Below are 20857 nucleotides of genomic sequence, written 5' to 3' on the forward strand. Positions count from 1 at the left end.
TGACACAATAACACAGAATTGAAATGAAACCAGGCTAAATCTCACAGTGTGGAACTGACACAACATTAAAACATGTTTGTATATTCAGTTGAATTCTGGTTGGTCTGGTCGGAAAAGTATAACTAGATTCTCAAAAACCAGAAGATGTCCTTTGCGTCTTTTGTTCATTGATTTGAAAATTGTTCATTCTAATTCTTGGGTTCCGCTGTATAATGCAAGAATTCTAATGGAATATCCCGAGAACCAAATACAAGTGGATGTCATTACTCAAGACAAGAAAACCATACAAGGCATATATGACCTTACAGGGTGCAGCTCTTTTGCGAGCAAAAACCTAATCAAGCTTCTCAATGACTAAATCACACACAGGAAAACATGTCGGTCCATTGGTCATTAACGAGCAGACAGAAGGTTAATCAGATCTCCTCTGCAAATGCAGAAAACCCCAGCTGCACACAAACCATTCTTCTCCTAACAGACTTGTAATTGCAGCGAGACAGACGGACAGATGCAGCTTACAAAACAACTCGTGAAGAGGAATGCCCACCATTTGGCATATACTGTACAAGAGATGAATAGCTTTTGTTGAGAGGTTTCACCGGGCCTGGTTGACAGAGGGCTAAAGTCAGTGCGCCCCGGCCCAGCAGACAGACGAGACAAAGACGGACCAGTGTATTTCACCCACAGTTTTTCTCTTGGGGCCTTTTCACTGCTAATCCACTGGGCCTGAGAGGAGCAGCAGGACAGGTCAGTAATACTGCTCCACCTCTGAGGAGGCCTGTGACTTTGGCAGCATTATGACGCCAGATAAAGGGGCTAGACGCTGCCTTCTGTGTCGCTCAAATCACTCTTGTCGAGCTGATCCTGATCCCTGACATTGTGCTTTTGGAAGCAAGGTTGGCAGGTCAGTGGCTCAGTTTGATGACCAGGTAAGCTTCTGCAGAGCCCATAGTCCTCCCTTGCTGGACACTCGCACAACAGACTGGCTGTCATGAGATCAAAAACAAACATCCCTGACTTCAAAAACCACCTCCCCTCCCTGTTTTCATTTGTGTCTTTGTCTCCCACTCTTTCCCAGCTCGAGACCATACTTCTGGATGCCCTATATTATCCCGAGCCACTTTTTCCAGGCCAATGTTTGTGAATCAAAAGCACTCTAAATATGTCACATTCCACATAGTACCTATCTCTGTGGTTGCAGGACTTTCTCACACAACTTAAACCCTATTTTTCTTTGAATGAGAGTGCTCTATTGTTGTCCGAATTGTCCATCCAAACCCTAGCAACTTCCCCAAATTGGTATGCTGTAGGAATTTCTGGCTCCACTGCCAACTCTAGCTACCTGGTAAAGGGGATTAGGTCTGCTTTATACTTTGGTCAAGAATGCGGAATGGCTGAACTCCTGACCAAGTCAGACAGGCTTGACATTCAAAGCTTGTGTTGCAGAGTGATGCCTTCAACCTCTGGTGCCCATCGCTCCACATAAAATGGGACCGCTGGATTGTAATATTGGACACAGGAAGTAATAACTTCATATTATATAAAGCATAAATGAGGAAATGCTTGCATGATAGTTGGAGACCAGATATATTGCTGTGAGCGAAAACCCTGAATCCAACTTTCATATTAGAACCCCTCCATCAGAGACATTTTACAACAGGGGTGGGCAAACGTTTTCATTGGCGGGCCACAATGAGTTCTAAAATTTGACAGAGGGGCCGGACCAGGAGCAGATGGATGGTAACTTCACCTCATCTGAGCTAAAAAAAATACATTTAATTTTAAATGAACGTGAACAAAAGCATGACAACAAAATATATGTCTTTGAAAAACCACAGTATTCAGAAAATAAAACATTAACAAGGTTTATTCATTTAAATTTTTCCAAATTTGGTAGGCCGGATTAAAACGTTTAACGGGCCACATGTGGCCCCCGGGCTGTAGCTTGCCCACACCTGTTTTGCAACAATGTTGTTAGTTCCATGTACCATTCCGTAGCAACTTTTCCAAGTTATTGAAAGTGCTTTCATCAATAGCATGCCTACATCATGCCATTACTCATACAACCAGAAAGCTAACACACTGCAGCTCTTTCATGAATGCCATCCCTGCACAAGAAGGACAATGTCGAGATTTTAGATAAGACTCTTGGCCAGGACTTTTGTGATACTGGACACATTTTCATTCCCTCAAGACTACTACAAAAGCACTCGCTCGAACCTCATATGACACCAGCAAAGAGAAAAACAACTATGTCCATTGTAAAGAAATAGCGCACCTTGTTTTATCGAACGGAATATTTATCTGACATCAACTTGTAACCTCACAATACCGAAACGGGAAAAATTGATATGCATTTGGTGGTATTGAGAAACAGGTAATCATATATCCTAAAAACTGTTTACTGGAGTACACAGGCCAGATTCATATTCATAGGATAATACTTTTACAAAGAGTGTTGAAGCTGCTGCACTCACAAATGTCACAACTAGATGACATTTCTAATGACATTCCCGATCTTACTGTTGCTATTTAATACTCTCATTTTCTCGATGGTTGGCATTTTGTTCGGTGAAGTGTTTGCATTTCAGCACAACTGACTCAAACCCAAGTTCACCACAGTCTCGGTTGGATAGTTTGGTTTGGATGGTAACGGTCACAACAGAGCAGCGTTTGTGTTTCTGCTATCACAACCGAGTTTGGTTCGGCAAAATCGAACATGAGTTCACCTATGGTATGGTGTATGTATGGTGACTATGGCGGAAGCTCCCACTCTGCGTCTCAAGGTGACATGCTCACACTCACTCATGCATGTCGGTTGTGTATAATTTCTAAAGAACAAAGGGGCAATAGAGGGTTCATTTATTTCCATATTTCTTTTTAAATAGATGCATAAAAACAAGGTAGGTAAACTGAGTTCTGGAGCTGGAACATTAATTCTGGTCTCAGAATCAATTATGTTTGTAAAACAGTAGTTCCAGTTCTCTACCCACTTATTTCTAGTGAGCAGGTAAATTTTAACCAAAATCCAGCACAACCACGTACAATGTATTGAAAAAGTCATCAAAACGCTTGAACTTTTCCATATTTTATGACATTACAATCACAAACTTGATTTTATTTTCTGGAGATTTTATGAGACGGACCAACAGAAAGTAGAACAAAATTGGTATATGGTTTAAATTTTTTTAGCCAAATATATATATATATAAAAAAAAAAAAATTCCCGAAACATCGGAAGATGCCTTTATTTCCCCAAACAATCATTTCACAGTGGCGTCCCAGAGCATTTCTCAGGAACTCTTGTTGTCACAAGAGGCCATTTCGCCAATGAGCTTCATCAGGCAACAGTGCACATACATCCGTGACAGTGCAGGCGTTTGTTACGTGTTTGGGAGACACGGGGAATGTTGCTGCATGGCCAGAATTGCGGACCTTCGTCGGCCTGAGATGGTGGGGCAGTCAGTAGTCAAACAAACAACAGAGAGTCGGGGGTCATACTGCAGAAATGCGGTATTTATGGCACTCATTCCCAATGCTCTTTAAACTCAACTCAATATGCTTTTTTTCCACTCTACGGTATATTCTCCTCTATAATCGGCACGTACCAACACACACATAGACTCAGGAAGGCCGCGTGCGCACTCTCACTGAAAATGGCTGATGAATATTTAGTATGAGAGCGGTTTCATTGGTCCACTGTGACATATTTGGTAATTTCATTGGTCAGATGTGACGAGACTTTGGGTAAATCTATTAACTGCCTGAAGCTTGTCGGTAAAAATTCATAAATAAACTGAGTCACATTAAAAGCCGCAGTGTTCAAAACGAGGGGGGGAATATTATTATTTTAGCCCTGCCACAGAAATTAGAATTTACAAATGTCATGATGAAACAACAGACAGTTACGTACTTGTAGCTTAGCAGAATCGACTTTATTTTGCATTAGGGGTGCCTTGAGCAGGGACAACTGAAGCTCTGGTCCGACACCTACTGCCTTCCTCCTGGCACCAGGGGCCACTGAAAGATTCCTCAGGCCTGTGAAACCAGCCGGCTGTGCACCGGGTTCAAAGATTCAGCAAATTCCAGGGCAGCTCTCAGGGGAGAGTTACTTTGTGAGTGACTACAAAATTCCCCAAATAAAGGCCCATATATTTGACGATCGCTATGCTACTAAACAAACAGTGATGCCTAAATGTCCTTTAAGAATACGGTTCATTAAAGCTATACATTAGCCTTTATATTCCAAGTCTAAAAAAAAGAGTAAATATATGTGAATTAGTAATAGCAATTATACATGCTGTTGAAAAATGTTATCTTGGACATCGAAAAGTTGGTAATGAGATGGCTGACATATTAGATGATTAGAAGGAAATAAGTTTCGATTGAAGGTAACGTTGATGGCTGTTAACGGATGTGCGAGTGAGAAACTGTGTGTGTGTGTGTGTGTTTGTGTATGTTGGGTGGTCGTAGTTTAGTTGTCTAGAAATCTGTCCAGATGGACTAAAGGCCACAATGGATGGAGTCCGAAACCTTAGTATCAAAGACAAGCGGGATAGCTCCAGAAATTTAGCACTTCCAAGTAGCACATGCACGGGTATCAAATAAACGTAACCCTGCTGTCAGATAGGCCGCCTGGAAGGAACTGACTTGAGGGTCATGACCTTGTAAGCACAAGTCAAATGTTGGCGGCCACAGCGCACAGACAGTATTGAAGTAATTTGCACTGTCCCAGCCTGGCATGCCAGATGGCTCCAAAATCGACTTTTGACTCGATGGAACTCTCTGAAGACCCATGTTCCGTTCTGGCTAAATCATCAGAGGAGCAGATTGATACATGAGAAAGATGGCAACTGTCACATGGTGACCACACACCACTATAGAAGATTTTCCCACAATTCATTTTGTTCTATGAATCTTGAAAGATCAAAAGACTAATGTGCCAAATATGATTTCAAACAATTATATTTTAATTTATCATGTCTATGAGCTAACATTGCTGCCCTGCATATATTTTACGCACACAACAAACAAGGTAAGTAGGACACAATAATATATCACTTCTTTGCTTTGATGATCACCATCATAACCAAAATGACAAACATATGGGGCACAACATGGCATTTTTCATTTCGTTTCATTTTCTTCTAGGCGAGACTCTCCCAAACAGACATGCCAGCTTTGATTATATTTCAGAATGGGTTCTCCATTAACTAATCAGGAGGCAGAACACAATGCGCATTCATACACTGTAAAAAAATAAAATAAAATAGGGTCTAGACAGGCGCGTTGTGAAAATAATTTTTTTTTTACAGACGTCCTAAAATAGCGGTGACAAACTGTAATTAAGTGATGACAGAAGCGCAATTGAAATGATGATGACGGAGAGACTGACTGACCAGTACTAGCTTCGTATAAAGACGGACGTGCAGTTGATGACAGATGGGTAGCCCCGCCACTGGCGAATGACAAAAGACGGACCGGCAAAATTTACTAACACACCCACCTCGGACCAATACACATTCTGAGTTGTTCAATGTGCATCATCAAATGTATTGCTTTAAAAGAAAAGAAGAAACTATAGACCTTTGAGCTTTTTGTAGAGTATTAAAAAAAGTAACAGTCACTGATTTGGTGGAATGCTCCATATAATACAAAACATAATTACTTATGATAACATATACTCTATACACATTGACGGATGTATATTTCTGTATTAATTTGAGAAAAATAAGATGAACACTCTTTTTTTTCTTAAAGCATTGCAGAGGTATTGGATCGGGACTAGATATCGGCAGATACTTAAAATCAAAGACTTGGTGCCGAAAAAGCGTGATTGCTAAGCTAGCCTCACACAACTATCAATCAATCAGGCTTTATTTGTAGAGCGCTTTTCATACATCCACATGCAACTCAGTAACCTGTTCTAAAATGCTTTTTCAAAGAGAGCTTATGTAGCGTCAGAAATATTTCATTTTGAAATTATCAGTCAGGAGAAGGCCACAAAAGACCCTCAAAAAACAAAAAAGCTAAACAAATAACATCATTAATAACTGGATGTCCTTTAAAAATTAACAAAATGACGGAAGAAAACTTTTTTTTTATTTCATTGCTTCCCTCGTAAAAGTATCTAAGCATAAAGATAAAGTTGACTTTTAAACCAGCACTACATCATGTATAAGAACGTTTACAAAATGTGTTGATGAATCTATCTGACTACTCACCGCAAAAAACAGTTGCTCCACATTCCTCGAAATCCTCCCAAACATGAATACCAAGAACAGGAAGTTCATGCAGTCGTCATAGCACCACTATGTTTCCATTGTACTGTTTAGTGACTTGTCAACAGATCTCGTTTTGACATTTACCCAGGACGCTCACACTTGTACATTTCAGTTACAATTACAAGTACATTTATTTGGAATAAGGCCTTTTTCCATTTAAAAACTATATACAAAATACTCTATTAGTTTTTTACTATACAGTATGGTCATTCATGGCTACAAAAAAAAAAACAACTGGTGCTTAAATTGTTGTTTAAAGACCCATACAATGAAATTTGATATAAATCATAAAATCTTGTAATTTTATTGCAGGTGTTGTGACTTGAATGAGGAGCTCAATATGTATGACATAATTATGTGGGGAGTGCAAATGCGTTGTGAGGACGCAGATGGGCTCCTTTTAACGATACACACAGAAGTGTTTGCGCGTTTATGGGAACAGTTAGCTAGCTAATGAGCATTTAATGAAACTGTTAAGCCGTACGTTCAATTAAGCCCATCTCGGGAGTTTAGCATTAGCATTAGCGTTAGCTAAATTCAGCTTCAGTTTCAATAGACATGTTTTCAAATAAGCAAATGTCAGGTTTTGTAAAGTACTTTAGGCACCATAAAGAAGATAATTGGCTATTACCATTTTGATCAAATAGTATTTTTCATTTGTTCAACGTCTATTTTCAGAAAAGTGCAAAAAAAGTTAAAGGGGATTTTTATTTATTTATTTTTTTTTTTTTTACACTATATTCTATGCGACTGGATAGCACGATGTGCAGGGTTTGATTCCGGCTCCGGCCTTCCTGTGTGGAGTTTGTATGTTCTCTCCGTGCCTGTGTGGGTTTTTCCTTCCACATTCCAAAAACATGCATGGCAGGTTGATTGGACTCTCGAAATTGCTACTTTGAATGAGTGTTTGTCCATGTGTGCCCTGCGATTGGCTGGTAAACAGTTACTGGTGTATCCCGCCTACTGCCTGAAAACAGCTGGGATGGGCTCCAGCACCCCCGCGACCCACGTAAGGAGAAACGGCTACGATAATGGATGGATGTTACTATATGTAGTCCAATTACAGCAGTAAATAGTTAACATGTTTTCTAGAATCAATTTGATAACATGATGAATTTTCATGCACATTTAATAACTTTAAAAACTATTTTAACTCACCGCCATGTTTTTTTGACACGTCACGTGTGAAAAAGCTATGGGGAGTGCAATGCACCAAGCATTGGTCCTGAAAGAAAAGAGTCATATTGTTTCGAGCCAACACTATGAAATAAGCCTACAGAGAGAGATTCTACTTCTGCTCTACTCTACTTCTAGGACAGAGCGACGCATATTTCCATCTAAGACCTCAAGCGGGACCTTGAGGGCAGGGATGTTTGCTCTCCCAGGGCTAAAGTGGGCTGGTCTGAGCTATGAAAGTCCAGGGCTGAACATGAGTACCACTCTGGCCCTGATGTCACTTCAACAGGAATCTGGGCTAACATTACTGGTTTATTACTTGCCCACCATTCATGATTAGACCCCTTCTGCATATTGTGCAGTCTTAGGTATGTTGGTCCCACACACAAGCTCTGTTGCACTGATTGGAGGAATTCTGGATCAATGTCTTGGTGGCTTCAAATATGACACTGCAGAGCAAAAAAAAAGTGCAGCAGGGGCGGCTTGTTGTCTCAAGGGCAAGGGAGAATCTTCCATTAATAAACATCCGGAAGGTCCTAACAGTGCAGTTACCACCAGATTAAAAAAAAAAAAAAAGGAGCAGTCCTTCTTGAGAAAGAAGATATGTCTGGTGGAACATGGCTCGGATGGCTCCACGCACAGCTACCAGGCGTTGCCTGCATCTCAGACTAACTAAGAACAGAGGGTACCTGTTGTGTTTAGTTATTACATAGTAATAGATGCCCACAATTCTCAATTCAGTCTAACATCATCCAAGTATAGCTACTGGATATCTATTCTATGACAATATAATGAATGAACATTTTTATTTTTATTTTTTTTTAAAGAATCAGCAGTTTTTATTTCTTACATTCACATCGTGTATAGCATCAAATTGTCTTTTTTTTTTGTCTAAAAGCAAAGGTAAATATATCGCTCTGCTGTCATGTAATTTTGAGAACATTTATTCTGCAGACCTCAAAGGTCAAAACCTATGACTATTGTGAAAAAAAACAAACAATATTTTATACAATATTAAAATACTTTTGAGCTTATTAGCCATTGACTGACTAATGTATACAGTAACAGAAGTTGATTCATTTTCAGTTGTATGATTTTCTCTTCAGAATGCAGACAATTCATTTGCTTGCTATTTTGTGCTTCAAAGTTGGATGTTCTCTGCTTTAATGGGGCTCTAGCCAGACTTTTATGAAAAGTTGATCACCTAAGCATGTATTTGCTGAATTAAACACACTGTATATGTTATTATATATGAAAAGATTGCATACCCACAGACATGACATGTCACACTTCCCTTATTTATCCTTTAGGATTGTTAGAATGACCACAAAAAGACAAAGAATAAAATTTAAATATTGTGCTGATTAAAGAAAAACTGTGACTAGGGAAGAGTAGAAGAGAAATACAATGTTAGTGGAGAACGTTCAAAAAACAGTTAACAGTAAAGTTGCAGATGGCGTCACACCTGTAGCTCTCAAAGAAAGCAACCAAACGTTCAAACCACCAGATCCAATATTCTGAATGGGTTCCAAACCTGAATTTGATGCACTCGTGACCACAGATCAAACTACAGTCACAGTTATAATTATCTGCATCCCTTTATTGAGACACTTACGACATAAACACAATACTTAGTTGACTACAATATGGACATATGTTCAACTTTAAACACTCAGTTCATCATATTTTATTTATTATGCAACCTGATGTTATAATCTAGAAAACAATATACATTAAAACAACTCAAAGGCCAAACAGGTGATAAGGTTTGTGATTTGTACTGCAGAATTTAAAAAATATTTGCTGGTGTAATATTAAAGAATAAATCAAAATCAGATACATTGTTTTTGGTGTCAGGCTCAGTTGATCCTTCTAATAAAAATAATGAAAATCTTTTATGTTGGACAGTTAAATTGTCCCAGTGTTGAAGACCCCACTCTTTGTGCTTCCACACCTGCTGTTTTGTGCGGGGATAATCAGTCTCATTGGGGTCAGTCGTTGACAAATGGCTTTCTGGTATTTTACAAACAAATGGGAGAATCTGAGAAAAGGCTTCAAAGTGTATGGTAATGAGGTTTAGGAGCAAAAAGTAAATTAGCCTTTTCTTTTTTTACGTCATAAAAACAAATGTATCAAGCTCAATGAAGTTTACATGCAACTGGAGTACCAGGAGGGAAAAAAATGAAAGCATGAGCACACATGCTAACCACTACCCCTGCGTGATGCCAGCTCCAAAGTCAAAGTTTCAAAAAAGTTTTATTTGGCCATAAAAATAATTGCTTCACAAATGCATCCTTGCATTGCCAAGAACACTTAGACATTATTTTACCATTTGAGAGGGCCTGGTTTGGGTGGCAATTTTTTGCCTTTGCTACGTAGACCATGACGTTGATTTATTCCAAAACTAACCAATATTGATTTCAGAGTACAGAGATGTTCACAGTATTGTGAACAAACGGCTTTCTTTTGGCCAAGAAATGAGATGGAATCGGTTGTGCTGGCAAAATAAATGTTGAAGTAATACCCAGGCTACTTGGCACTATTACGGTGGAATAGGAGTCTTGATGCCACCCCCCCATAACAAAAAATAAATGATTCATGATTTAGTTAGTTAGTACAACGTCACTACTAGCCACGAGCATCCGAAAGACAACTTTTGAAAAATTGATCATCCTGTACTGAATTGCAGAAATTTAGGTACCCCCCCCCCAAAAAAAAAAACCAAGATGTTCGACACCTGCCTCACTGATTTGTAGGAAATAATCCAAATGAAATATTTATTCAAAGACCTCAGCTTTTTTTTAAATTGCTATATTATTAATATCTTGCAGTGACATGATATTGTGCATACAAACACTGTTAACATAGAGAATATCTTACAATTTTAATCAATGTCTTACCTAAATCATGAGCATTCTGAATCCTATATTTTAGAAAATATGACGTACAAAGTAACACGATTTCAGCCCCGACATTACACATTAATCAGTTGATGCTTTTATCAGACACTTTTCCATCATTAGAGTCAGCCCTAATCAGTGAAAATACACATCTAAGTTAGTGCTTGACAAAAACATTCATTGGCAATTCAGTACCACAAAATAAGCTGAGAACTCTCTTTTCAAACCCAAAAAAATTTATGCAGCAGTTCCATCTTAAGGTCACCCGTGGGTACTACAAGAAACACAACATCTGCGTTTCTAACATCTTTTTGGAATTGACTGACTTCATAAAGACGCACTTCTAAATTTCCAACAAAAAGACGTTCATTGTATGCGTGCCATATATCAGCACGACAGTGGAATGAGGGAGAAAAAAAAGCATTTTCAGCAAAAATTAGGTCTATCACTGAGACCATTGACAGTTGCACTCAGAGGAATCTAAGAGGTCTGCATGTCATTGACCAGAGCGTTCCGTTCAATCCAGCACAAATTATTTGCTATCATGCAAAATTTCTGAATACTGACCAGCCCTTTTATCGCCAGGCACATGTATTAGGTCTTATAACGAGACAAAGGAGTAGAACATTTACCAATCAGCTCAGACAAACCTTCCCATATAATGCCTTCCCTAAATGTCATCTTATTGAAGTGAACGGGAGACATACAGAGTGAACCGCGTAAGTGTCATAAATAGAGCAAGTTAAACTGTAGACCTACTTGCTACGATGACAATAATCAATATTATGACGTGACCAAGCTAGCGTTGGCTGACAATAACACAGTTTGGTGCAAATGACGGAGTTCAAAGTAGACTTCTGATGAGTTCAAACAATGCAACCCCCGATTTAACGAACCAACAGTCTACGGATTTAATGGACAGAAAATAGTGTGCAATCCACTCAAAACACCCTTTAATACAAGAGTTGTCAACAACTATTAGTTCCAGAACTGGCCACTGTTGGTTACTGGTGCAATTAACAGACAGAAACCGGTACACATATTTGCAAGATGTTGCCACACACCTATGAGGCGGCCATGTTGGCAGAGGACATTTCCTATCAAAGGAAAAACACTAAACGGATGCAGACTATTAGGTTTCATTAACGATCACTGCACTATTTCCAGTACCAAAAAGGCACTTGCTGAGAATTTAGTATTATCTTTGAAAATGTAACTGTATTATGGTATAGTGTAAGCGAAGTGAAACACGCCAGCATAGGTCCTGTTAACGTACAGTAAAGAGATTCAAGAAGAAGGGTGAGTGGATCAAGGGAGGGGGAAGCGGGGAGATTGAGCGTAACAAGCAAGCACACATAAAGGCTTTTTTTTTTCCCGCACCCGCACATACTCCGACCCTCCCTCTCTCCTTACTATTACAGCAGCATTAGAACCTGAGCTGCTCAACTGTTCCAAGATGTCAGAACTACAAAGCTCCCTTGAATGAGGGAATGTGGGGCCCAGGGTGGCGAGGGAGTCTGGAACAGCTGGCCCAGTGGTGGGGCCTCTTGTTCCCTCGCTCTACAGCCGTTAGCTAGCTAGGACAACGCAGGGGCATTTGGTGAGTGAGCGTATGTGAGGGGAAGAGGACAGTGACAATGACTACGTTTACGTGCAGTCAAAACTCGAATATTCCAATATTTGGGTTTCGAAAGGTCATGTAAACGTGCAAAAACCTGAATATGCTCATGTTCGGGTTTTCAAAATCCTGAATAAAACTCATGGTGCCCCTTTTGTAGCCCACATATAAACGTGATCAGGATACCTCCTTTGAAAAGAACATTGGTTTGTGTTCTACCCATGCCCTGTCCACAAGAATCTTGAACTTTTGAGTACAAGAAGTACTTTACTTCTATGCGTGGCGATGCCGTAGAGAAAAGTGAAGCTATTGGCAGCCGTCTTACGTTGCCACTCGCTAGGCGGCCAACTAACTTGAATACATTTATGTTGTTTTTTTTTTTTTGTCTCCACGGCAAAAAAGACACTGTGTATGCAGATAGTATACACATTTGCGGACATCTTTCAGCATTTGTTTGTTTGTATACATGTTATAAGTTAGTGTGGTTTCACAACTGTTGCTGCAGTAGCACTGTAAGTTTCCCCATTGTGGGACTAATAAAGGACATGTTTATCTTGATCTTTTGTCAGGTCCAAATTAGTTGATGGGTTTCTACGCTTGGTGGGTTGTTATTTGGTATATTTTCAGATGGTAAAAAAAAAATGTCAATCGTAATTCATCACTGTGAAAGATGTATGGCGAATTTATTCTCCTTGTGATTGTAATGATGTAAACGACAGTTTCGTGTACGGATTAGTGAGTGAGGTAGCCAGTACAATGAAACATGACGTGGTCTTAGCTATTGAGTCTAATCATTTTGTGGAGAATCTCAGCTTTGGTGCACTAAAAAATATATCACACCATGGGCTCACAACAGTTGTTTTGGTCCGCACCCATTCTCAATTACTGCATTAACCAAATAAACTGCACAATGGGGGAAAGGAAACTTCAGCTTGATTAAAACAGGCCAAAATGTGCGAGTGCTCAAGTTAAAGAGAGCTGTGGATTGTGGATGAAGCCAAAAGCGCAATGTCAAAAGCTAGGTCATATTTGTACATTTCAGACATTTGGAAATGCATTCACACAGACTCACACGCACACAAAAAAGGCAGGGAGCTGCATCTCCATCTGCTTATGCTCTGTGCGTAGGGAGACATGGAAAATTACAGAGAGAGAGGCCTTTGTGGCTTCCATTTTGTCTTTGGTGTCGGGGGAAGTGTGACTTAAAAAGGAGGAAGATGAAAGGAAACAAACTATTTTCAACAAGACTAGTTGTTGATGCGTGGCACACAAAGATGTCATATGAGATTTTGGAACGTCCAAGGGCGGTTGCACCATAAAACAAATCATACAGCAAAACCTCACTTCACAAAACATCAGGCTCAGCAATGGTGGTGAGTTTGCCATGTGCCACCACACGTGATTCATGTTTGCATCATCTGAATGTATGTTCGAATTCTGCAAACACAGAACTCCCTAGACGCATACATAACATAACACGACTGACGAGTTCCAAAACAGCAATGTATCCGTATAAAGAACACGCTGTTTTGTTTTGGGGCTTTGTCAAAAATTTTCCATTTGAAGATCCCATCCAGTTGACCACGTGCTCAGTCAACCCAAACTCCCAATACCATGAAGCTCTTTCTTTGGACAGCCCAGGGAGGTATTCAGCTAAGATTAGAGCCAGTCTTAAAACCGGATCCTAATTGTGTACATTTGTAATTATACAATGGTACGCCTCTCCTCTTCAGAGTGGCTTGAACATCTGGAATTGGGTATCCAAAAGGGTTTCTATACCACTGCAAGGGGAGAAAGATTAAGATAGACTACTACATAAACAAGAGAGAAAATATGAACGACAACAATTTAAGAAGGGGAACGTAACACAAAATTCACAGTAATGAAGATTCGGCGGCTGCAAGGTTGCGAAGACCTGATTTCATTTTTACTCCCTAAGCACGCCAAGGTATGTGCTGGAGAACACCAAGGATGATTTCTGGAGTTCCACTTTCGGCGAAAAGGACAAAAAAGTAGATAAACCAGACAGCTGTTGAATCAGCCCGACAGCCTCAGCTGCCACAACTAACGCTCTCATGATCTCCCGGCAGCTTTTTACTGCAAGCTCAAGTCCCTCACATGTAACATTTTTGGTGGCATATGATTATGTTTCAAGTTAACAAATTAGCAACGTGAGAGTGAAAGTCTAAATGGAAACAGTATTTAACTAACATCAAATTTGGTACTGACTATTCTCTTTCTCTGTGTTTATCATATTAAAACACATTTTAAAACCCTCCCGAATTATACTAAGCACCATAAACATTGTCATTTACATATTTTGCTTGTACCATGCAGACATTTATCAATTGTTTGTCTTCTTGGTCTGATCGAAAGTACATATTTTCCTTTATCCGGTCACATATTTAGGGTTAGAATTACAGTTCTGGGAGTAATTTGTCTTCACTGGTCACAGTAAATGTACACCACGCTGAAGAAAGAGTATCTTGAGGGACATGCGCATCAATTCCGTTTTCTGCCATTCCCGAGTGATTATGATTCTCCAATCATGCGCAAGTTGTCCATTTTAGAGCAGATCACACTTTCAGTGTTCATTTTTACACGGGGAAATTGGTATTTCAAATTTTGAACTTTATCACCTGTTTTTTTAGGGCAAACAAAGAGGGACACATTTTTGTTTTAGCTTAAAGCGCAGGCATTTGAAAAATGGTCTCAGCGTAGAACTTTTCAAAATGGCTGCTTTTGTTTCTGGCGAAATGCTAAAAACAATGAAATCAGCAAAAATGGGATGTGTGTTCTGTGCTCTATGCAACAATCTAAACAACAGAGGCTCACAACTGTTGATTTACATACAATAAGTACAAATTTAAACTCTTATTTATGTGCTAACCGTGCCGCCTCAGAAAATTAAAAGGATGGTAATTAAGTGCTTGATAAAATTCATTTTGATCTTTTTCAACACTTTCGAACAATTACAATAATTTAACATTTTTAAATTAAACTATTACTGAACATTTGAGTGCTGCGCACAAGTCGTGTTGTTTTAGCAATGGTGTCATGATCATATCTAACTTGAAGGCTATTAAGTTTAGCATAGACCTCCACCAAGGCTAAGGTAGTTTAAAAAAAAAGAAAAAGAAGGAGAACGGGGAAAAGACAATTCTGGGGGGTGGACGGATGCTATGGGGAGTGATAATACAGAATCAAATAATTTCTATACGCACCCTAATTGAGATCCACAAACAATATCCACAGTGAGCTCTTTAGCTCACAACAGACGACATGCCAACACTTGCGTTGCTTTATATCTTTGAATAAATATGTGATTGGTAGTCATTTCCAAAATGTGCAAATCTGTCCTCAAATATAAAAACCACAACACAGAGAAATGCTTTATTTTACGTATTTTTTTTTTTAGCCTGGCTAAAATCTTGCATCTTACAATGCACTATGCTAACAAACACATGAGACCGGCTGGCTTGTTGACAAGAAACTTGTGCAGGACTCTTTTGAATACCAACAACTGCCTTCAACATAATGCAAGTTGCACCAGCGCTCTTCTTGTCCTTTGAAACCTGATCTGACAGTAATGTAACTCCTGACAGGTACAATCTTAACACTAAGTCAGGCAATTGCACTCATTTCCTCTATTTATTATTACACACAGTAGTTACACAAAGAGAGCAATCTTGCACAAATCATTTCTGCAGCATTATTGAAACAAGTGAGAGGAAGCTTTCCTTTGTGGGAAGAGAAAGTACAAGCAGCTAGTGTGGTGGCTTATTTAGAAATGGAGGTAAGCTTATAATCATAGTCTCTTACTTTTGATCTCTTGTTTTTTTTTTGGGAATCAAAGGGAAAACAGGACTAAGAATGGCAAACATTTGTCTATTTTTTTTTATAACACTTTGGTTGTCCAACATCAATTTGTATAAAAAAGTACAGTGGGTATAAGGCCCAAATACCCATACTCAAAAAGTTGTGTGTTATTAAAAAAAGGAATAAAGCAAGATTTAATTTCAAATATTTTCCCACAATTCAGGTGACCTATAACAAAAAAAAAAAACAACAACATGAGAGAGGGAGTGAAAATAAACAACTGAGCTCATACGGTTGTAACAATTGCATACAGCCTCCGATACAGTAAGTGGAGATGTGGCTGAGTTCAAAATGAACCAATCACATTCAAAAAACAAGTTGAGCTTTTGTTGCTTTCTAGTAGAAGTATGAGGTTTGTGCGAACACTGACTCGTACTTAAGAAGTGTACATAATTCCCTCCCTGACTAATGTCCCAGTTCCAGCTGAAAAATAACAACAACAGGCTCAAAGCATGATGTTGCTGCCACTGTGATTCGCTGTAGGTATGTCAAGTGTTCTTTTGGTGTTGTGCAGTGTTGTGTTTACGCCAAACATAACTTCTGGAAAAAAAGTTGAACTCATTGGTATCACTGGACCATAACACAATTGCGTCTGGGTTTTTATTTCAAGTGTGCAGCTGGGTTTGCATGTTTAATTTGTTTTTGTAAGGTAAGGCTTCTCTATTCCCACCGTGCCCCATAGCCGAAACCATGGGCGGGGTGGCCATCGGGAATTTCTGGAAAATGTCAATTTTTCGAACGGCCTGTCCTGGCCACCACCCGTCAATGATTACATTTCAGTATGTGACCGCCACAGAATTTCGCCGACTACGTTTCAGAGCATGTCGGCCTATCGACGACAACTTTTCAGCGCATGACAGCCGCACGACAACATGAGTTGGAATGTCAATGGTTTATTCTGAACACAGCTGCATCCCCTTTTATGAAAGGGTGTGCACACTTGTGCAACCACATTATCTCAGTTATTTTTACTTCCCCTCTTCAAAAAAAATCTGGTATTTAGTACATTAATTGTGGAAAAAGTTATCATTTTGTTTTACAGTACAAAAACCTTCCACTTGCATACGGCGTGGGTAGACTTTTTGTAAGCGGTATTTCTATGTACGAATCTAAACCATCGACTCCTGAAATCCAAGATGAATTGTTGTTCTCAGATTTACTGACGTAAACGAAAGGCAGCAGAACATTTTTTCTTTCACGGCACATTAGGAAGGATGACAATTGATCAAATATGGTCTGCAGAAGATGAAAAAACACAAACTACTTGAGTGTGCCACATCCCAAGACAGTTAATTGGCAGGATATAGAAAGCAATTTTGGGGAAATTGTCTCTTCAAAATGCACCCAAGTCTTGGTCTAATTACCTATGTCTGAGAGACATTGGCCGAAAATGTGCCTGTGTTATTTATCTCATGCCATTGCCTGGCAAATTGCGACCCATACAACCTGTGCGAGTTGACATTTAACATTGCAAAGGGTGTGCAGTTACAGTGCAAGTACATTCAATTATGTGCTTGCTTGCTTTGGCAGGTGGCATTCACACACAAAGTCACACACATGTGGATGACTCACATGCCAGGACATCTGGTTAGTGTTGGATACATTGTTAGAGGCGGCTCGGTGACTTAACAATGAACATAATAGAAGGAAAATGGGAAAGCTATAAAGTAAAATGCAGTATTCGAAGATTAGACCTTGGGTTATCCCTTCATGTTTTTTCCTCTATTAACAATAAGGAACATTACTGCCAGTAACAGACAATTTCTGTGGACAGATTGGTTGCACCCAACCAAATTCAGCAGAAAAAGATGGAGACAATGCGGACGAGGACAATATTTGATTCTGCTTAGATGAATGTTTTCCTAGAAGAGTGGCTCAGACTGGGAAAATTCCTAGAGAGAAACACTAAGGCTGGATTTATACTGCAGGTTGAACAAATCATTTTTAGGAAGCCAGCACATGGGCGATAGATCTTATCTGCCAAGATGCCAGAGCAAATGAGTAGATTTAAAAAGATCATTTTGCCACATTCAAAAAGATCCCAAAAGATGACAAATGTGGACAGTGATGATGATGCTCTCTCCTTTTTGCTACCATTCAAAGCTTAATTTTCTTAAAGAGTCCAGGTGTTGTCCATTTGTACACCTCCAGACTTGAAGACTTTTAAAGATTCATCCGGGAAAGACGACAGAAAGTTGATGAGAAAGTTGAAAATGTCTGTCTAGTGAATTGTATGGGTCTTTATGTTTCATCTATTTTTGTTTGAATTGTTGAGAAATCCTGCCATCAAGAAATTGGAGACACAATATCGGGCACGAGAACAAGCAAAGGCTCCGTGAATCCGGTTTCAACTAGTTTGCAGTTTTACCGTTCAACAAGATATCAGCTAAAGGCCATGGCTATGTCAAGAATACTCTGGGCAGCATTATTTTGCCCAATATGACACATTGAAACAGAACATTCACAAAGAGATTCTCCAACTCCCAATTAATCCCTCGGAATCAATAAAGGTGAATGTAGTCAATAATCATCCCTATTGTTAAGGCATTTTATTTATTAAAAATCCAACAGGAGAAGAACAACCAGCAAAAAACTGTCACATTTGTACTTATTACTTGGCCTAATTTTAATTATGCTGAAAATGATTCCCCCTAATTCTAAAACAAACCACTTGGGACAAAATCATCTCTGTACCGGAGAGACCACATCAGTAGCATGTCCGGCATAGTTGTAGTCTGTGTTGCAACACGACTTGGAATCTATTGGGCGTATCCATACTGCGCTCACCCGCAAGGTGCAAAGTGGTTACTGGAATTATAGTTTATTCCAAGTGAAATATAGTGCTGAAATTCCAAAAGTAGTCCGCTCACGGGTTTCTCATGTTTGCACTCGCTCAAGTTTCACGGTCTTAATAGCTTGTTCTTTGCTTAAGTACAAAGTGCCATACGGATGAAACTGGTTGATAGTGTAAGGTCTGGCGTGAATGAAACTTGACAGGAAAAAAATGGCATTGACTGTGTATGGAAATGAGCGCCGAGCACAACCAAAGCAAAATCATCTGTAGTGAATGTATCCTCTCATCCCTCATTACGGCTTTCCCCCGCGGATTCATCTGAGAGAGACACTGGTAGAGAGGCTGTTGAAGAGACCCACCTCCCTCTTCTCCCAGCACTGCCTCAGGAATGCTTTTCTTCTTGTCCCCTTAGCCCCATGTGTAGACGCCCTCTCCGCAGGGTGTGTTTTGCATGTAAAGCAGGCTGCAGATGCTGTCCGCAAAAGGGACCAGGAGGGACAAGGGGGACTAGGACACAAGGAGGCCCCACTGCCATGCCACCCGCCTGGCCTCGCTTTACTGCCACCCCCTCCGCAGCTCCCCTCCGACAACACCTCTCATTACTTCACCACTCCGCAATCCCCCTTTTCCTTCGCCGGGTCGACATGCCACCCCTCCATCACCCGATCCCTTCATCCACCCCTCGACCATCCCTCTGCCACCCTCCTCGCACACGCAGTTGTGCGTCTCCTGGGAAACAAGCTGCAGTGGTGTATGGAGGCACGCTGAGTACACACAAACACACTCACGGGCAAAAACACACACTCACAATTACAACTTCAGTGGATAGAAAGACCTGAGAAATGGCGTTTGGTCTGGGGGGAGAAAAAGAGAAGGAGAAAGGGAGAGGAAGGAGAGTGATCACCTCTAATAAAATGGCTCTTTACAATCCTGTTATGCATATTCAGCTTGACATGACCACATTCAGGGGTAATAATTAACAGTGGATGGCGTACATTAATATTGCATTTGACAGCAGACAGGTGGCTGGCTGGGAGCAGATGTTAGGATGGAAACCATAAAGGAAGAAACAGAATGAGAGGAGGCAAAGCTGGGAAAACATTACAAAGCTTGCAGAGTTTCATAGACTACTGCATCTTTGTCGTGCTGTGAAAATCCACTGAAGTCGAAGTGGGCTAAATCCATCAAATACAAACTGACACGCTTCAACGCTTTGCTAGTTAAAAATGGTAGAATACTCATTCATCAAAACGAAAGAAAAAGCTCTTTGTTATAGATCTACTTCTGTGTTTTTGAATACAGTAAGTCGTCATCCATCCCTCCAGCCCTTCGATCTGCTGCACACAAAGCACCACAGTGTGGCCAGCCGGGGTGAGTGCACCACGGATGTAATAATGATGTTTTCCATGCAACCTCTCCTCCTCCAGAACCTGATCCTATATCTTGGATACAAAGTGGTCCACGTGGAGTGTGGTACGCTGAGCTGATAGGAGGCCACCTTTCCAACATTCTCATCTCGACTGTGAGTGGAAAGCAACACCTGATGGTGCATCGTGCCTGAATTGCCGCAGGAATTTATGCTTCTTGATCATTTTTGTGCTCGACTCTATTCTTTAACAACACACAAAGGAACTATTAAATAACAAGGGTAAACATCAATTTCCTTCAGTGAGGCGAGGGAAGGCTGCTGCCACTATTGTGTGGAGCTGAGATGGATGTGTTGCCAGCACACCCGCTTGTGCGAGCGTCCTTGTTTTTCCTCTCGGCTTTTATAGTTGCGCCAAACGTTACAAAAATGCATGGTAATATATTTAATTCTATCCTGAGTAGAGTTGAGTGGAGTATGTTCATTTTGTTATTTCTTGAGGAAGTGAGAAAGGATTGTTGTAAATCCCAAAAAGTTATCACATTTACAATTCTCCTTTGGAGGCTAATGTTGATTGTTTTAGTCTTGTGGCATGTCTGACTCCATGCAGCAAACACATGGTTCAGGAGCACGGAGCTATACCATTTGGAATCACTCTAAACTTATCACAAATTCCAGTTACTTGGCAGCAGTACAGTTGCTCTTTCTTCTTTTCATCAGCGCTGGTGGCACAACTGTAGTCTCCATTCAACTTGTTACCAATGTTTCTTTGAGATCTTCAAACTGCTGACTCAGTATCATTAATTAAGTCTCAATACAGTTTGCATAAGTATTGTCCCA

The 20857-nt window shown here is 40.1% G+C and overlaps 1 long non-coding RNA gene across 1 annotated transcript in view; it reads right to left on the bottom strand.

The window, feature by feature from the left end:
* The window catches only part of LOC148335299 (uncharacterized), a 126749-nt gene that overhangs the window by 88410 nt on the left and 17482 nt on the right, over window positions 1–20857 (bottom strand). The window lies entirely within an intron of this gene.

Source organism: Idiotropiscis lumnitzeri, chromosome 6, assembly GCF_059441095.1.
Source record: "Idiotropiscis lumnitzeri isolate Australia: NSW breed Sydney's pygmy pipehorse chromosome 6, RoL_Ilum_1.0, whole genome shotgun sequence".
NCBI lineage: Eukaryota > Metazoa > Chordata > Actinopteri > Syngnathiformes > Syngnathidae > Idiotropiscis > Idiotropiscis lumnitzeri.